We start from the raw sequence: 19824 nt of genomic DNA, 5'->3' as shown, positions 1-19824 counted from the left end.
ACAGTAGGCAGAATAAGGGTCTCCTAAAAATGTCTATGTCCCGGCCGGATGTGGTTCTTCATCCTTGTAATCCCAGCAGCACTTTAGGAAGCCAAAGTGGGAGGATTGCTTGAGACCAGGAGTTTAAGGCAGCAGCTGAGCTACGATTGCATTACTGCATTCCAGCCTGGGTGACAGAGCGAGACCCCATCTCTATTAAAAATAAAAATAAAAAAGATATCTGTGTCCTAATCCCCAAAACCTGTGATTGTCTTATGTTATATGGCAAAAGGGATTCAAGTTTGCAAATGGAATTAAGGTTGCTTACCAGCTGATCTTGAGATGGAGAGGTGACCCAGGATTTTCCCAATGGACAGATGTAATCACAAGTATCCTTGTAAATGGACAAAGATGGCAGAAGAGTGTGAGTCAGAGTCATACAAGGTGTGAAAGACTCAACTGGCCATTGCAAGCTTTGAAGACAGAGGAAGGAGCCATGAGTCAAGGAAAACAGATGGTCTCTAGAAGCTGGAAGAGATGAAAAAACCAATTCTCCCCGGAACCTCCAGAAAAGCACTTGGCACTGCCAAGGACACCTTGATTTTAGCCCAGTGAGATCCACTTCAGACTTCTGACCTCCAGAACTGTAAGATAATACATTTGCTTTGTTTTAAACCACTCTTCATGGTTATTTATTACAACAGCAGTAGGAAACTAATGCACCAACCTAAAAACTGTATTTCCCAGCCCATTGCAGCTAGAGCGTGGCACAATTCTAGACAAGGAGACAAAAGCAGTAGGCTGCTGACAATCTTTCTAAGAAAGTTTTGTTTTTCTGAGGTAGGTGCTATTCTTTTCTCATTTGCTGCATTCTTCTTCCTGCCTGGAATACAGATGAAAAGCTAGAGATGGGACAGCCACCATAGCACCATGAGGCAAGCATGAGGGTGGAATCTGTACACCAGCTCTGGTAAGACAAGACAGACAGTCAGCACTGGGCACATTAGGACATCACGGAGCTGTTGCATCATGACTGCTCCCACTAGACTTTTGTATTTGAGCACAATGAATGTCTCTTTGCTTACGAATCTGTTTTATGCCACCCTAGGCAATCCCTGAATGAAATACTCTGCTACCAGGCTCTCCCAAATCTTCCTTTTTCTTGATTTACTCCCTCATTCTGATGGAGCACATCCTTCCATAGCTTTCTGGGGAGGGAATTTTTTTGAGAACTTGCATATCCTCAAATGTTTCTGTCACACTTGATTGACAGTTTGTTTGCTATAGAAGTCTAGGTGGAAAATCACTTTATCTTAGAAATTTTATATTATTGCTCCATTACCGTCTCATCTTTTTTTTTTTTTTGAGACGGAATCTCGTTCTGTCTCCCAGGTTGAAGTGCAGTGGCAGGATCTCAGCTCACTGCAAGCTCCGCCTCCCAGGTTCATGCCATTCTCCTGCCTCAGCTTCCAAGTAGCTGGGACTACAGGCGCTCACCACTGCACCCGGCTAATTTTTTGAAGTTTTTAGTAGAGACAGGTTTTCACCGTGTTAGCCAGGATGGTCTCGATCTCCTGACCTCGTGATCCACCCGCCTTGGCCTCCCAAAGTGCTGGGAATACAGATGTGAGCCACTGCGCCTGGCCTACCTTCTCATCTTATGTGTTGCTATTAAATTGTTCAGTACTCTTCAGATTCCTTTTCTTTTGTATATGAAATTTCTCTCTCTCCTTCCCTCTCTCTCCTTTCCTCACCTCCTACTTCTCTCCTTTGAAGGTTATTTTTTGTCTAATGAGCTGAAATTTCATGACACAGGGTCTTGGTATGGGTCTATTTTCATTCATTGAACTGGGGCCCTGATCATCCATTTCAATATGGAAACTCATGTTCACTTTCTTATTTCAAATTTCCTTTCCTCAATTGTTTTCTGTTCTTCTTTTGGAATTCGTATTTGTTGGATCTTGGAATCCCTGTTTTGATCTTCTTTTTCATCATTCTGTCTTATTGTTTCTTTTAGTGAGGAATAAGAGAAACTTAGTAATTTTTAAAAGCTCTAGTTGCCATAAAATTCCGTCTTGTGGCCTTCTGTTCTTATTTCTTGAATGCAATGCTTTCTTCTATCTATCCAGGGATAATAATGAAAGGAGGTCATCATTTTTGTTTTTGTTTTCTTTTGCTCCCTATTTTCTCCAGGTTTCTTTCTCCTCCCCTGCTCCCACCACCCCCCACCCCCACCCCACCCCACACTATTTTCTTATTTTAGTCTCTGTCTTTCCTACTGGGAATTTTCTCCAACTGCCTGATGATACTTGCCTCATTGAATGCTCTGGATATAGGGGTGGAGGGAGATGGGACCAGACAGCTGGTAAATCTCGCTGTAGGGCACTTAGCCAGAGAGAGACTCCACTTTTCACTGGAGACTCTTAAATATCACTATCTTTCGGGCTTTCTCTTGGGATGATCTATTTTACCACAGAGGAATCCAGACGATGCTCACGGGTGGACTGTAAGTTGGTCTCTAACATTTGGAGAGCAAACGAGGTGAAGGGGCATGTTGACATTTCTTTAGTACCCCTGTCTTCTGGTCCTTGTGCTGCCCCTGCCCTATGCAGTCCCCACATCTGGAGCCTCCCTGGTTCTGTTTTGTCTCCTGTTGTGGCAGTGGAGGAATTGCCTGGTGCATAGGGCAGGGGTGTGCTGGGGATCCGGGAGCTCCGGTAGCTTGGTACAGTCTCTCAAGGAAGCCTGCTGTTCCCTGCCCCATTGCACACACTGCCTTGGGAGACAACAGGTGACTCCATCCAATTCCTTACCTCCTGGTGTGTCAAGGTGTGGGTGGGCTACCTTGCATGGCCTCTTCCTCTGTAGTCAGTGGTGCTTCGACTTTTTTTAATCAGCTAAATCAGTTGCTGACTTTTTTCTTTTTCTTTTTTTTTTTTCAGGCAGTTTTTATGGTTTTATTTAAACACAAATAAGATACGCACGTGAGCTGTCTATTCATGTTCCTCGCTGTGCAGTCTGGCACTGGGGCTGGTGGCTCTGAGAGCAGCTGGGCTGCTCTTTCCATGATGGCTTTGCCGTTTTTGGAGGAAACATTGTGAGCCACCTCAGCACAGTAAGATTTGTTGCACATTGGCAGCACTTCTAACTCCTTGAACTATCTATGAACCCTGTTGTCAGTACCTCTGGGTTTCTGCCATTTACACTTAATTGTGACATATGGATCTGACTGGTGCCAAATGAACTTCTTGGTTCTGTTTTTGATGACCCTGAGCTTCAGGAGGGGTCTGAGGGGGCCACGACGCTGAGTAGGAGACGGCTGCCACCTCCGTAGGCAGCGCCGAGGAAGAGAGAGCTGCTGACTTCCAAAACCCTCTCATGTCCTCTCCTCTCTCATTCTCCTTGTCTTTCTGACTTTTTTTAATCTTTTAATTTTGTTTAGTATCATTTCAGGGGCTTAGGGAAGGAGTGGAAAGAATCATGTTGTATTAGGCCATTCAAATGTTGCTATAAGGTAATATCTGAGACTGTGTAATTTATAAAGAAAAGAGGCAGGCCGGGCGCGGTGGCTCACGCCTGTAATCCCAGCACTTTGGGAGGCCGAGGCAGGTGGATCACGAGGTCAGGAGATCAAGACCATCCTGGCTAACACGGTGAAACCCCGTCTCTACTAAAAATACAAAAAAATTAGCCAGGCGCAATGGCAGGCGCCTGTAGTCCCAGCTACTCGGGAGGCTGAGGCAGGAGAATGGCGTGAACCTGGGAGGCGGAGCTTGCAGTGAGCCGAGATAGCGCCACTGCACTCCAGCCTGGGCAACAGAGCGAGACTCTGTCTCAAGAAAAAAAAAAAAAAAGAAGAAGAAAAAGAGAAAAGAGATTTAATTAGCTCACGGTTCTGCAAGCTGTACATGAAGTGTGGTGCTGGCATTTACTCGGCTTCTGGGGAGGCCTCAGGAAGTTTACAATCGTGGCAGAAGGATAAGGGGAGCAGTCACATCACATGGCCAGAGCAGGAGCAAGAGAGCACGGGTGGGGGGATGCTGCACTTAAACGACCAGATCTCATGAGAACTCACTCATTATCATGAGGACAGTACCAAAGGAGAGAGTGCTAGACCATTCATGAGAAATCCACCCCCATGATCCAATCACTTCCCACCAGGCCCCACCCTCAACACTGGGGAATTACAATTTAATATGAGATTGGAGTGGGGGCACGCATGCATACTTCATCTACCACGTTGAACTGGAAGCCTTCCTGATCTTTAATTACCTGTTATTCCAGTAACACTCCAGTAACCCAGGCCCAACAAATCCCTATATTTCACAGGTAGAAACTGAAGCCTTGTGATATTTAAGTAGCTACTGACACATAACAAATATTTGGTTGATTACTCTGGGTCCACAAATATTAATTATTGTATCTTATGTGTCATATGCAGGAAATATAAAAATAAGTAAGGCAAAGTTGCTGCTCTTAGGTAAAGAACAAGGAGTGTGAGTGAATTATGGAGTGCATTATCTTGTGTATTCCTCAAATAAAGTTTTCAAAGAGGTTAGATAAGTTTAAAGCCATGAGAAAACTCTTCTGGGTTTCCCCCTAAAAGTGATGGTGGTCTGGAATTTAAACTCAGGTCTGGGTGACTCCACAGCCAATGTGAACCATGCTGCTTTTATTGCACTGACTCTTTCCAGACCTGACAGCTCATGACTCAGCTCAGAGTCTTCACATTTAGCCTTTGATGTCTCTGCCTCCTTTCTTAGCTTATTTTTGTCCTCACGCTGCCCCTCAGGCTGCTGTGGCCCTGTAAATCATGTCTGATATGGTTTGGCTTGACCCCACCCAAATCTCATCTTGAATTGTAGTTCCCATAATCCCCGCGTGTCATGGGAGGGACCTGGTAGGAAGTAATTGAATCATGGAGGCTGTTTCCCCCATGATGTTCTCGTAACAGTGAGTGAGTTCTCATGAGATTTGATGGTTTTATAAGGGGCTTCCCCTTTGCTCATACTCATTCTTCTCTCCTGCCACCATGTGAAGAAAGACGTGTTTGCTTCCCCTTCTGAGGTGATTGCAAGTTTCCAGCCCTGCAGAACTGTGAATCAATTAAACCTATTTCCTTTATAAATTACCCAGTCTCAGGTATGTCCTTATAGCAGCGCAAGAATGGACTAGTACAATGTCCCTATCTGTGGGTGAGTTGGATACTGTCCCCCCCCCAAAATCCATGTCCACCTGGAACCTCAGAATGTGACCTTATAGAATCTTTTCAGATGTAGTTAAGGATTGAGATGAGATCATATGGGATTAGAGTGAGCTTCAGTAATTGTGTCCTTATAATAAGAGACAGAGAAGGACACACAAAGACAGGGAGGAAAAGGCCGTATGAAGACAGAAGCAGAGACTGGAATGACGTTGTCACAAGCCAGGGAATGCCAGTGTATTAGTCTGTTCTTACACTGCTAATAAAGATATACCTGAGACTGGGTAATTTATAAAGGAAAGAAGTTGAAACAACTCACAGTTCCACATGTCTGGGGAGTCCTCACAGTCATGGCAGAAGGTGAATGAAGAGCAAAGTCACATCTTACATGGCAGTGGCAGGAGAGCAAGTACAGGGGCACTCCCCTTTATAAAACCATCAGATCTCATGAGACATATTCACTATCACAAGACCAGCACAGAAAAAACCTGTTCCTGTGATTCAGTTACCTCCCACTTGGTCCCTCTCACAACACATGGGAATTATGGGAGCTATAATTCAAGATGAGATTTGAGTGGGGACAAAGCCAAGCCATATCAGCCAAGAACCACCAGGAGCTGGAAGAGGCAAGGAAAATTTTCTCCTAGAGGCTTTGGAGGGAGAATGGCTCCGCCGACACCTTAGTTTTAAACTTCTAAGCCTCCAGAACTCTGAGATAATAAGATCCTGTTGCTTTAAGCCACCAGAGGGTGGTAATTTGTTATGGCAGCCCTAGAAAATGAATGCACTGTCCAACGCGGGGAGAAGAGGGGGAGGCTAGTACCAGCTGCATGCCTTCTTTTTCTCACAAAAGCTTAAGGTTTCCTAGAAGCATCTGAGCTGACTTCCTATAACATCCAACTGGTCAGAAAGATGTCATATGGCCTGGGAAACCTGGAAAAACAAAAGTAGAATTTAGTTTTTCCAAATGTGGCAGTTCTGAGTTTTAATAACACTCTATCTGCTCCAGTTGTAAAAATGACCAAGACACACCAAGAAGTCAGTTTATTGTTCCCAAAGGCAGGGGATAAGGGAATGTCTTCCTCTTCTCTGCCTTTCCCTTCTTTTCCCATGACCTCCTTTCTTCTTATTTTCCCCTGCTTCTCCAGCTGCCTCCAACTGTATGTGGCTCAAAGGATGTCATGAATAGTAAAAAGGCAATATGCAATGAACTCGCCCAGTAGATAGTCTGTGCTCAATAAATTATGCTAGGAGGATGCTCAGAAAGCTAAGATTAGATACAAAAAAAGAAAGTTGGGAAAGTCTTTCTGAATGCTGAGGGAAATGCATGCAGCCTTAGGTAAGTTTAAGAATGGAAAAAAACAGCTGTGTGTCTTACCTTAGCAAGTGCTGCTGTCCTGGAGGCTGGGTCAGGATTTGGATCAAGACTGCTCACACTTGAATGAAAAATCACTCACAGAGTTTAACAAATGTAAATTTCTGGGTTCCAACTCCCCATCCCCCCTCACCAGGTGGTTCCAGGGCCCAGTCTGGGACTCTGCATGTTTAACAAGCCCCCTCGTGGAGTCTAAAGCAGGTGGTCCATCCACTGCCCATTTGCAATCGGATTCCTGAGATTCGTTCCAGCCCCGAGATTCTGAGATTCTGCAAGAGCTGCCTGAATTGATTTCCAGATACTTTTGGAAGGAAACAGCATACGGCTTTCTGGCTTTTGGGAAGCGGCTTTTGCATAGCAGTCCTGCAGTCTCCCAAGAAGTTTCCATCAAGAGAACTCCCTTGTGTTTTCAGACTGCTTTGGGGCCGGGGGACATACAAGAAAGGGCAGAGCATTGCTTGGTTGCGGTAGAACAGATGGGAAGAACCATGGCACTGCATCTTCTGTTCTTATAGGTCCCATAAACCCCCGAGGGCCTGCACACAGACTCACAGACACCTGCTGGACCAAAGGGACAGGAGGCTCCTGCAAGGGGACCTGGACCTGCTTTCTGAGCACATGGCTCTAAGGAAGTGGAGGAATGATGCAGGTTAGAAACAGGGTTGGGGCACTGTCACCTTTTAACACTCCAGCAGGGAAGGTTTTTCTGCCTTCTCGGTCAAGACCTGAAAAATGTTACACTGTTGAGTGAATTCTCCCATCTTTCCCACCATGCTTCAGATACATCTTCCCCCCTCACTGTGACCACTGCCGAAACTTTCTTTTACATAAATAAGACACTATAGAGAAAGCACATAGAAAGCGCTGGATATGCAATGGCCACTCTCCACTGTCCCATGCTGCCCGGACACCCCTCTCGGCGACCTCGCTCTCACAGGTCCTCCTCCCAGGCTGCTCTGCGCTGCTGCTCTCACCCACCCTCTCCCCACTGCCATTCCCAGCTCGGCGGGGTCCGGCCCTGTTTTATTGCCAGCCCATGTCCCGGCTGCACAAAGGGGGCCTTTGTAACAGCTCCTTCCAGATGTTGAGTATTTGGAAAACATTCCGATCAGAAGGTGCTTGTCCTCTAGATGCCCTCGGAAAAGGAAAGAATCTGGGACAGGGATTTGGGAGTGGTGGTCTCAGGTCTCAGAGTGGGGCTTCCCTGAGGGAACCGGGGGAAATCTCGGGTGCTTTAGAGCATATTACCACCATCCTCATCAGTTTCATTCAAGTCAATTCACTCACCACTTAACTGATGTTGGGGCAGAGACTCCACACCTCAGCCCTCCTCTGTGGATGCCTATGTTCCTTCCAGGTGACTGATGTGGTTGCATTCCTACCTGATTTGATCCTCCCCGTACAAGGCAAGAATTGTGATTCACACTCAAGCAAGACCATAGCTTTGAGACAATGGGTGACTTTTAAATAGCAAATCAGGACTGGAACCTGGTATTCTGGTTCCAAATCCAATATTCTTCCATTATAACATGCCTCCTCTTCGTGGAATTTCTTTGAGAAAAAAACTACCAAGCCACTCTTTTGGGGTTCACCTACAAGGTGGTGGCCAGATAGCCTACCATAACACCTCCTTTCTCTAGGGAACTCCAAGGCTCCATTTCCCAGTGATTCTTGGGAAGACAGGCAGGTCATCCATAAACAGAGAAATGGAGGCCCAGGGAGGTTGAACAGCTTGCCCCGGGTCACACAGTGAGTGAGTTAGAGCCCAGGGCAGGATTGAAATCCAACTCTAGCAGGTCAGACCTCATGGGCCATTTCCCAAAGCTTAAAGTCACGGGAGATAGGAGAGGCTTAGTGCTGAGGTTCAGCCATTCTCAGCCAAGCCCAGCCCAAGCCCAGGCAGCATCCTCCTCCCTGTCCCTCAGGGCCTCCTCCTGGTTATCGGTTAGCCCCTCTGTTTCCTGTGACTAGCCTGTGTTCCAGACTGGCCCCAGTACTCTATATTCCTCATTGGCAGATGTCCCTGGGACTTGGTTTCTCCCTTTACAGAGAGAAACTCATTCCCCTTTATAGAGGTTTGTTGAAATCCATACAAAATGACAGCTAGATAGGAGGAATATGTTCTAGTCTTCTATAGCACCGTAGAATGTCCATAATACATGGTTTCAAATAGCTAGAAGGATAGTGAATGTTCCTGACACAAAGAAATGATCAATGTTTGAGATGATGGATACACTAATTACCCTGATCTGATCACTATACATTATATGTGTGGAAACATCACCATGGGCCCCAGGAACATGTACAATTATTGTTTGCCAATTAAAACATTTCGTTTTGAGCTGGGCATGGTGGCTCATGCCTATAATCCCAGCACTTTGGGAGGCGAAGGTGGATAGATTGCTTGAGTCCAGGAGTTTGAGACCAGCCTGGGCATCGTAGCAAAACCCCATCTCTACTAAAAATACATAACATTAGCCAGGCATGGTAGCACACACCTGGAGTCCCAGCTACTCAGGAGGCTGAAGTTGGAGGATCACTGGAGGCCAAGAGGTGGAGGTTGCAAGTGAGCTGAGACCGCGCCACTGCACTCCAGCCTGGGTAACAGAGCGAGACCCAGTCTCAAAAAAAGAAAATTGTTTTAATATAAAGAAAATAAAGACCAGGAAGAGCTCAAATGAGAAGGACTGTGGAGGCAACAGGTATGGGAAATGTATGATAAGAGAGAGCTGCTTCAATAGGGTCAGGTTTGAATATTGGCTACTCCACCTACTGTCTCTACAGCCACTGAAAAGTTGCTTTTCTCTTCCGCAGAGTGGGGCTAGTCATAATGATGATATCTGGCTGGCAGCCATTGGGAGGATCTCCTTTAGTCCTCAGAATAGGGAAGATAAACCATCCCTATTTGCCCAGGTTTGAGAGGTTTCTTGGGATATGAGACTTTCAGTACTAAATCCAACAAAGTCCCAAGCAAATAGGGATGAATTGGTCGCTTTGCCTTAAAACAACCCATGTTTTTGATGGGTCAACTAAGAATGAGAATTTACAGTGATATGATAGCTTGGATTGTTGTTTAGTTTTATACACACACACCCTTTCCTGCTATCCCCGCACCATGATGTTGGCCTTGGCTATGTGATGTGCTTTGGCTGATGGAATGTTAGCAACCATACCAGGAGTAGTAGCTGCCAGGTACTCGTACAGTTTGGCTTGATTTGGGCTCCTGTGGTCACCTGAAGAAGTGTGTGTCCCAGGTTACAACTGGCCCTTCAGTCTTGGCTTGAGAAAAAACATGAGTTGACTAGGGCCCGGATGTGCTAGGCTGTGTTCATCACCTCCCTGCGTTGCCCCCCACCAACTAAGGAATCACACCACCCTCAACTCGTGGCCCTTTGCAGTGTTAAGTTGCCACTTGTGTCATCAAGAGCAGGAGTCTGTTTCTCTCTCATCCCACACCTGGGGACTGCCTTGTGACTTGCTTTGGCCAATAGAATGTGGCAGAAGTGAAGGGTGTGGGTTCTGGAGCCTAGCCCTTGAGAGACCTTGCATGTTGGCCTCCCACCCTTTTGGAACCCTGGGCCCACCATATTGTGAGGAAGTCTGTCTAGCTTGGTTGAGAAGAAGCCACATGGAAGAGAATGGAAGAGCCCCAGCGGGTAACCAGCACCAACTGCTGCACAGGTGAGGTTGTCTTGGACCCTACCCACATGAGTGAACCCAGGCAAGATCAGCAGATCAGCCCAGGCAACCCAAAGAATCATGAGAAAGAAATCATAATTGTTGTTTTAAGGTACTAAGTTTTGGGGTAGTTATACAGCAGTAGATAACTGATACCAACCCATAGCTTGGGATCCAAGCTCAGTCAACAGGCATACTCACGCTAGGCTGCACATTGAGTCCATTGTAGACCACAGAACCACAGTCAGCCTTGCAGGACTGCAAATGCAGGATGAAATGTCCTTTGTTTGAAGCCACCGAGTGTTCAAGTCATTTGTTTGCAACACTCTTATGTCAACAGCTGATTGACACAAGGGATTCAACCCTAGGAACACCTGACTCCAAAGCCCGTTCTTAGCCTCATTGCAATACTGTGCTGTTGTCCCTTAGGCCATGAAACATCTAAGACATATTGATCTCAGTTCCCAACTATTAATACATTCCCAGGCTGTCCGGAAGTGCCCAGAAACCCCTTGTCAAACATGGGTGCCATCATTGTAGAGGCTTCTAGATGGTTAGAAAAAGAAAGGAGTGGGCATTGTGTGCTGAAAGAGATGGATGAGGAGCTATTTTGTAAACTCGATAACATTTGGCAAAGAACATATCCTTAAATACAAATTAAAATAGCTTAGGTTATACCTAGGAGTGCTGAGGTAGAGAGAGAACATTGGAAGAGTAGGCAGGAAAATATAGAAAAACATGTTCATGACTTCAGGGTAGGGAAGTTGCAGACTCCATATAACATAAAGATATTTTTATGAAGTTCAAAAAGCCAAGCATGTTATTTAGGGACATGTCAATATGTATTAAAACCACAGTGAAAATAAAGGAAGTAATAAACAAAATTCAGCGTGTTCGTTGTTCTGGGGAGAAGAGAGAAGGGCAACTGAGGCCGGGTGTGGTGGCTCACAGCTATAATCCCAGCACTGAGGTCAGGAGTTTGAGACCAGCCTGGCCCATCTCTACTAAAAAATAAAAAAGCCAGGCACGGTGGCACGCGCCTGTAGTCTCAGCTACTCGGGAGGCTGAGGCAGGAGAATTGCTTGAACCTGGGAGGCGGAGCTTGCAGTGAGCCAAGATGGTGCCACTGCACTCCAGCCTGGGTGACTGAGCAAGACTCCGTCTCAAAAAAACAAAAAGAAAGTCAGAGAGAGGCATGGATTCATCTTCTAGATCTTCAGTTGAGTGGTAGATTCCAGGTTTTCACTTTACCATTTTATATAAGGGCAGCATCCTCATGGGTGGGGTGTACTGTGATGCTTAGGTGTGTGGATGCTGAATCTGAATCCTAGTTTCCCACTCACTGGAGTCTTACACATGCAACTTCACCTCTCAGTGCCTCAGTTTCCTCGTCTGTAAAATAGGTGTTGATGGCAACAGTACCTACCTCGTAGAGTTATTAGGAGGAAGTGCTTGAAACCGTGCCTGTGAGTTACATGTTATTAAATACACAGCCACCATTATACAATACAATTGATTGAGTTGGGAGAGGAGACTCATCTGTGCTCCTTCATTAACTCAACACTGATTATGTATCTGCTCTCATCGGGCACAGGTGCTCACATGCCCAGGAGAAGTAAGCTGGTGAGTTATGTGGCACAGCACCATCGATCGATCTACAAAGGAAGCTTCAGTGCAGCCGTGTTGCTATACGAACCTCTCTCACCCAGGCGTCATGAACGGAAGGGCTGGGAGAGACCTCATGGAGGAGGAAGAGTTTTGCTCAGCTGCTTGGGTGTGGGACTGAATGTGGTTCCAGAACTGGTCGCTGCCTTCACCCGCTGACTCTGGTCTCCGCGATGACAGTGAGTTCCTTCTTGGCGCCTTGAATGGGAGGGATTGTCGTGCACTTGGGGAGGAGCTGGCTGTGGAGTTCAATCATTAATTTGCCACAATTAAACCAGAGACTTCTGTCTCCAGCAGCAGATAAGCAAGCAGAGAGCTAACAACGAGGAAGGGAGGGGCGGTCTGACAAACCGGTTGTGAAGGGCAGGCTAGGCTGATTGAGAGCTGATAGGGGACTGTCATTGCTTTATTGTGGCAATAACGCCGTCAGGCATCTGGGGAATTAGGAGGGAAAGCCTCGGCGGGCATTGGCTGCAGGCAGAAGCGGGGAAAACCCCAGCCAGACTTTTTCAGTCTGCCGGGCCACCAGAGAAGGATTTGGGGTCCCCGAGGCACATGTGAGGCTGAGAGTTGGTGATCTGCTCCCCCGGTTCCTTCCTGGCTGGGCTTCATGAACCGGGGACAGCTGGAGTGTTGACATCTGACATTCCCAAAGAGAAGCAGCTAAAGTCAAGAGGACTGTCTCACACAGAGATGGTGATCAGGGGAATGGAGTCCCCCGGAGGCAGGGAAGAAGGCAGGAAGCCTTAGGTTAGACTCCAGGAAGAACTGTCTCCCAAAGCAGTGATAATTGGAACAGCCAACATCTGAGTGCTTGCTGTGTGCCCAGTGCTAGGTGCTTTCCATGAATTCACTAATTCCTGAAACCCACAGGTAGGTCCTTTTATTGCCCCTCTACAGAGATGAAAAAACTGGGTCCTGCAGAAGTTAAACATCTTGCCCAAGGTAACGTAGCTCCGAAGTAGCAGAGACAGGCATTGAAATTGCAGAGCTTCCTCTTGAAACCTCTAGATGCTAGCCTACCTCTTCAAAGATGCCCATCAATCAGAGGTAGGACAGTCTTATCTCTGGAATCTTCCTTGGTCTTCTTGTTCTGGCATCGATCAGTTGGTGTGCCATACACACACACACACAGGCACACAGGCACACACATAAACACACACAGATTATATATATGCATACATGCCATGCATACACATCACATACAGGTACAAGCACACACATATGCACAAACATTGCACATCACACACATCCACACACACATTACATACATGCACATCACATACGTGCATACACTACGGATATAATCCCTCCCCAACTCCTCCACAGCACCCCCCACCACAAACCTTTAAGGTACTGGCATGACTGTAACAGAGTCATTGACCCTCAGTGGATTCTCTACCCCTGGACAGCTGTGGAAAGACCAGTGGCATTCCTGGGAGTACTTTGAGGGTTGTGTGGGGCCCAGCAACTCTTAGCTGCCACAGCACCCCGAAAAACAATGGCCTTGAAGTTGTCCACCCTCACTGCGCTGGGCTACACTCATTGGGCCATGCTTCATTTTGACAGAAGGCCCTTCTGTGAGTACTTTAAATTCCTGAAAAAGGTCATTAAATTTTGCCATGGTCCTGAGGTGGTGACTGGAGACTGTCCCTACTCTCACTGACTTGATTAAATTGAGGTCCAGAGTAAGCCATAAAACAAAACGCAAAATGCAGCTTCCCAAGCCCCCAACATGCCAAGGCTGGTCGAAATTCTAAGACCGGGTAAAAGATGCTGCGCCCCCTCAAGTCTGTTCAATGATCAGACGGGAACTAGGGAATGCTGGTTTGACTGGTGTGCTCCTCCCCTGCCTTCTCTGTTGGGGGTCGTGTTTGCTTTGTGTTCTTGGCCACAGGGTTAGCGGGAAGGAGATCATCAATGCATCATTGCATGTGCTGTTCTGATTTTTCTCAATTTTTCACCCTGGAAGAAGGAGTGAATTTATGGACCTGTTATGGACTGACAGATGCCATATGTAGAATTAGAGGCGGCCTGGGATGGAGGCTGGGTTCTGAAACTTACATCTTGAGCAGGATTTCTCAGTCTCAGCACGGTGACATTTGAAGCTGGATCATCTATTATTATGATGATGATGATGATGATGATGATGATGATGACAGAGTCTTGCTCTGTTGCCCAGGCTGGAGTGCAATGGCTCGATTTCAGCTCACTGCAACCTCCGCCTCCCGGGTTCAAGTGATTCTCCTGTCTCTGCCTCTCACGTAGCTGGGATTACAGGTACCTGCCCCCACGCCCAGCTAATTTTGTAATTTTAGTAGAGATGGGCTTTCACCATGTTGGCCAGGCTGGTCTTGAACTCCTGACCTCGGGTGATCCACCCACCTCGGTCTCCCAAAGTGCTGGGATTACAGGCATGAGCCACCACACCCGGCCTGGATCATTCTTTGTTACAGGGCTTTGTCCTGTGCCTTGTAGCGTGGTGAGTAGCATCCTGGCCTTCACCAACTAAATGCCAGTACCACTCTGGCTTCCCAGTTGTGACAATGAAAAACCTCTCCAGACGTTGCCCAGTGTTTCTAGAGTAGGGGGTGGTGCAAAAGTGTGTGAGTTGAGGAGCACACATACAGACGACTAAAGTTTTGGGGCATGAGTAGCTTCCTGCCAACAGTCACTCTGCCCCTCAGTCCGTTTGCTTCTCTCTCCATTCCTGCCCTTCCCATCTGTTCAATGGGCATTTCGATGGCCGTGAACTAAACCATTTACTCTATGAGTTAAGAGGAAAGCAAAACGACAGCCACATCTCACACTGGAGAAACAGGACTTTCTTTCCTTTCCCCTCAAAGTTCTAATTTTCCGCAAGGTCCCCAGATGGCCAACTGAGAGCCTCTCGTCCACTCCGCAGGCAGGGACAAGTAAGCAACACAAACACCCTCTGTCCTTCCTCCAAAGGGAGAGAGGAGTTTTCCTCCCTCCCTCCATCCTTCCCCTCCCCTTTCAGAAACTCTTGGGTTGTGTTTCCCTCCCCTGCAACTCAGTCCGCTTACACTGCCGACCCCTCCCCAGCCATTCCCTCTCCGCTTCCCCTGGTACACCTGACTTATTTATTTATTTATGGCTGGAGTATTTGAGCTCAGGGTTAGTTCGGGTCTATTAAGTTTGCTCCTTTTCCTGCCTGGGAACCCGGGTAATGAGTAACCATAGCGTGCTTCGGGCAGCTGTCTCCGACAAACCGAGAGAGCCGTGGGAGCCGCATAAGGGAGCGTTTGTTCTGTGCCTTCTCAATAGTTCCTTGTGCAGGAGGCAGGGTGATGGGAGGGAGGGAGGGAGAAGGGAAGAAAGAGACAGACACTAAATCACTGCACTTTTGACAATTCCTCTCTTCTTCCCACCCCCCATCCTCCCCCGCCCACACCGATCAGATCTTTGTGGTGGACTTAAGACTTTAAGACTTTTGTTACTGTTTCCATGAGCCTGAGGAGAGGCTCCTGCATACCTCGTGGGGGTACTTTTGGGCGAGTTGCAGATTACATGGGGCCTGAGGGCTGATTTTTAACATGGGGATGGTTTAAGTATCCTGGATCTCTCTCAGTGTGTATGTAAATTAACACAATGCCTATTGTTCCCTAGTTCATTTAATGATCCAATAAATCTCTAGGTATCTATTCCCAACCTTGTGGCCTAGATATGCTATAAAGCTGTTTGAAAAGTGCTTTCATAAAGCAGTCTAAGTATATTACGGGATTAGTCATATACCCCACAATCAACATGGGACTCGTTAGGGCCTCCCTTGATTTATATCATTATGTAGACAAGAGAGACAGGCCAAGAAATATATTGTACATATGGTCTTTGGAAAATATCCTAAGTGATAGCCACAGCCATTCATTCACTGCATGGGGATTTAGCACCTACTATGTGCCAGCTGTTTGGCCAGGTCTCAGGGGCAACTACGGAAATGAACAGGGCATGACCCTGGCTCTCAGATTTGCAATGGGGTAAGGAAAATAAGAAAGAACTCATGTCCCGAATGACGGTGACATAAGGTAAGCTGGAATATGTGCCGTAAGAAAGGTACAAGCAGAATATCTAGAGAGAGGGGAGGAGGGAAGATGAAAATATTTTGGGAGCATAAAAGAAAGCTTGGCTTCAGGAGAAAAAGATAAAGGGCAGCCCCTCCTCCAGGCAAAGGAAAGGTTTTAGCCAAGAAATGAAGGCAGGCAAGCATGGGGCATATTTGGCGAATAAGGAAGGGCTGGGTTGGTTAAGACATGGGTAGATGAGTCACCATCCATGCTGTGTTTTAGACAGATTAATCAGGCTGTGGTGTGTAGGGTACATTTAAAGGGGAAGAGATTAGTGATGACAGTTAGAAGTAGATGCCACCAGTCTAGTTGGAAGAAAATGAGAAAAGACAGAATGGGTGAGATGGAGGAGCACAGGAATGTGGAGGGAGGGGGTAGCAACTGACCGCATGTCAAAGAGGGCACCATGGAGGTAGCCCTGAGGCTTTAAGCCTGGGTGACTGGGAAGAGAAATCTAGAAAAATAGCATGACACATCATCAGGAGGTCCAAGGATGGCTCAGAACTGAGTAGCAAGATCAGTGGTCTGGTTTGGATGTGCTAAATCTGAGAGGCACCAAAGGACAGATGTCCCAAAGCCAAGTGGCAACACAGGTCCAGAGCTGGGGGGATGTCAGGGGCACTGTCTCTCCCCAGCATCCCCCTCTAATGCTGGCACGAGGGTGGAAACATCCTTCAAACATGAGCTGGATCTCCTTCTGTTGTCCATCCCAGTGTTGTCTCCATGTCACCCCTAATCAGTGCCCCAAGAGCTGCCCTGTAGGGATTGCAGCAGCAAGCTCCCTTGGCCACTGGATTCCAGCTGAGTTCAGCAAGTGGAGCGAATGGCAGGAGATTAGTGGGTGGAAGGAAAGTAGCCTCAGTTTCTGGCAGGCTGTTCTTTCTCTGCAGCTGCTGTCTCTGGATTCTGGAAACATTCTGCTCCTCTTGCCCCGTCTGACCTCAGAGGGTGGGGGTCATGCCTTCCCACCATTGCTGGCCCCATGAATCTACACTCTCCCTTGTTGGCTTCCTTGAACCCTGCCCATCCCATAATACATATCTGTCTTAAACTCTTTTCAGTCCCCCTAATTCGTTGTGCTGTTTGTATCCTGTTAGGACCCTGATTCATCCAAAAACCACAGTCAAAAGTCACACAGGGCCGGGCACAGTGGCTCACGCCTGTAATCCCAGCACTTTGGGAGGCCAAGATAGGCAGATCACTTGAGGTCAGGAGTTCGAGACCAGCCTGGCCAACATGGTGAAACCTCGGCTCTACTAAAAATACAAAAATTAGCTGGATGCGGTGGTGCATGCCTGTAGTCCCAGCTACTCAGGAGGCTGAGATAGGAGAATTACTTCAACCCGAGAGGCAGAGGTTGCAGTGAGCCGAGTTGCACCACTGCACTCCAACCTGGGCAACAGAGTGAGACTCTGTCTCAAAAAAAAAAAAAAAAAAGACACAGAACAAATCCTTTTTCTCTTCTTTCATACACGGTATTTCTGATCAAACAGAGGCCTTATCAAAATGGAATGGACAAATAAATATTATAATTGAGAAAAGTTTCATAAACTGAAGCAGTCTGCAAATTTTCTAGGTTTCTTCTATCATTCTGATTATCAATGTAGCAGTTGTTGATCTCATTCTCTTTAACATTTCTGGATTTTTCTGTGTCTTCCTTTGTTGGCTTCTGACTTCCCCAAGTGACTTCACATCTTTCTTTTTTTTTTTCTCACTCTATCACCCAAGCTGAAGTACAGTGGCATGATCTCGGCTCACTGCAAGCTCCGCCTCCCGGGTTCACGCCACCATGCCCAGCTAATTTTTTATATTTTTAGTAGAGATGGGGTTTCACCGTGTTAGCCAGGATGGTCTCGATCTCCTGACCTCGTGATCCTCCCGCCTCAGCCTCCCAAAGTGCTGGGATTGCAGGCGTGAGCCACCGTGCCCGGCCCACATCTTTCTTTTAGTGCCAAGGTGAGTTGCTCCAACTGAAGCTCCCCTTTTTGAGCAGCTTCCACCTTCTTTCCTCTGGCCTTGACAGAAGCAGGCTCTTTGCCCTAGTGAGCTACCTCCAATGGAACCATCATCATCTGAGCAGCAGAGAATTCTGAGCAAGAGAATTGAGACTTGTTCCAATTTATTGAGACTTCTTCCAAATCTTAAGAAAATGTTTAGCTGGAGGATAGTCTGTAAGTATCAGTCTGTTTTAAAATACAGGCATGCACACCATGTCTCAATAGTTGCTGTGACTGTCTTTGTGTTTTGTTTCTTGAGACCGAGTTTCACACTTGTCGGCCAGGCTGGAGTGCAATGGTGTGATCTCAGCTCGCTGCAACCTCTGCCTCCTGGGTTCAAGTGATTATCCCGCCTCAGCCTCCCGAGTAGCTGGGATTACAGGCACCTGCCACCATGCCCAATTAATTTTTGTATTTTTAGTAGAGACAGGGTTTCAGTGTGTTGGCCAGGCTGACCTCAGGTGATCCACCTGCCTCGGCCTCCCAGAGGGCTGGGATTACAGGCATGGCCCATCATGCCTGGCCAGCTGTGATTGTCTTTATCATAACCTCTTAATGCATGGATTGGGAGCTGCAAGGAGTAGATCCCCAAGTGGGACTAGCATGGATCCCAAGGTATTTATTGGAAGGATTATGTCAAAACAACAACAACAAAGAAAGAATGAAATATCAACAGGAAAGAATATAGTCCATCTTCAGAACATGTGTGGAATGAGTTTTCTCTGCATATAGCTTTCTTCTATCTCTTTACAGATCTGCTTTCTTCATTTAGGAGGAAACATGAGTGCTGACTGACCCTTGACTTTTACATCTTGCAGCTTTCAATGAGGGCAAGTTTCCCTTATTCAGTTCTAGTTAGCCAAATCTCAAGGCAGGACTCTGATTGGATCAGCTAAAGTCAGATGCCCATCCTTGGACCCGTCAACTGTAGCCAAGGGGAGGAAGAAGGCCATGCACCAACAGAGCTGCTCCTGCCAGAACGTGGGATCAGGTGGGAAGTATTGATCTCAAAGGAGGAGCGGGTACCCCGTGGAATAATTTGCATTACAGGCATTCTAAAACAGCAATTATTTTTTAGAAACAAACTTATCAGCATAAAGAGAATCTCAGCTCAACAAACACCATTTGACATATTCACAATTTAATAGACAGAAGCTCTCAGTTCAATAAACAAATATATAAACTGAGTAACTGCAGTGTTGCTGTAGGAACAGATCATTATTTTCTGATTGTTGATGGACATGATAAGCAGAGTCACGGCAACTACTGAGATGGGACAGACTGATACAGACTATCTTCCAGCTAAACATTTTCTTAACTTTTGGAAGAAGTCTCAGTATACTGGAAAAGGCCCAATTCTCCTGCTCAGAATTCTCTTCTGTACAATGCTGGGTGCATGGGATACATTAGAGAAATCTGCTCCTACAGGTGATAAATAATAGGTGTGTTAAATTAGTAAATTATATTATCTACTGGAAGTTGATTAGTGCTACAGAAAAAGAAAAGGAGAGCAGAGTTGAGACAATCTCCAGTGCTGGAGAGAGGCATGGCCATTGGGTTGCAATTTTAAATGGAGGCTGAGAGCTCTTTAAAAAGGAGACTTTTGGGGCTGGGCATGGTGGCTCACACCTGTAATCCCAGCACTTTGAGAGGCCAAGGTGGTTGGATCATGAGGTCAAGAGATCGAGACCATCCTGGCCAACATGGTGAAACCCTGTGTCTACTAAAATACAAAGATTAGCTGGGCGTGGTGGCATGCTCCTGTAGTCTCAGCTACTCGGGAGGCAGGAGAATCGCTTGAACCCGGGAGGTGGAAGTTGCAGTGAGCTGAGATCGTGCCAC

The sequence above is a fragment of the Mandrillus leucophaeus genome, unplaced genomic scaffold, assembly GCF_000951045.1.
Source record: "Mandrillus leucophaeus isolate KB7577 unplaced genomic scaffold, Mleu.le_1.0 Scaffold1, whole genome shotgun sequence".
NCBI classification, from domain to species: domain Eukaryota; kingdom Metazoa; phylum Chordata; class Mammalia; order Primates; family Cercopithecidae; genus Mandrillus; species Mandrillus leucophaeus.
This window is presented reverse-complemented; position numbering follows the sequence as displayed.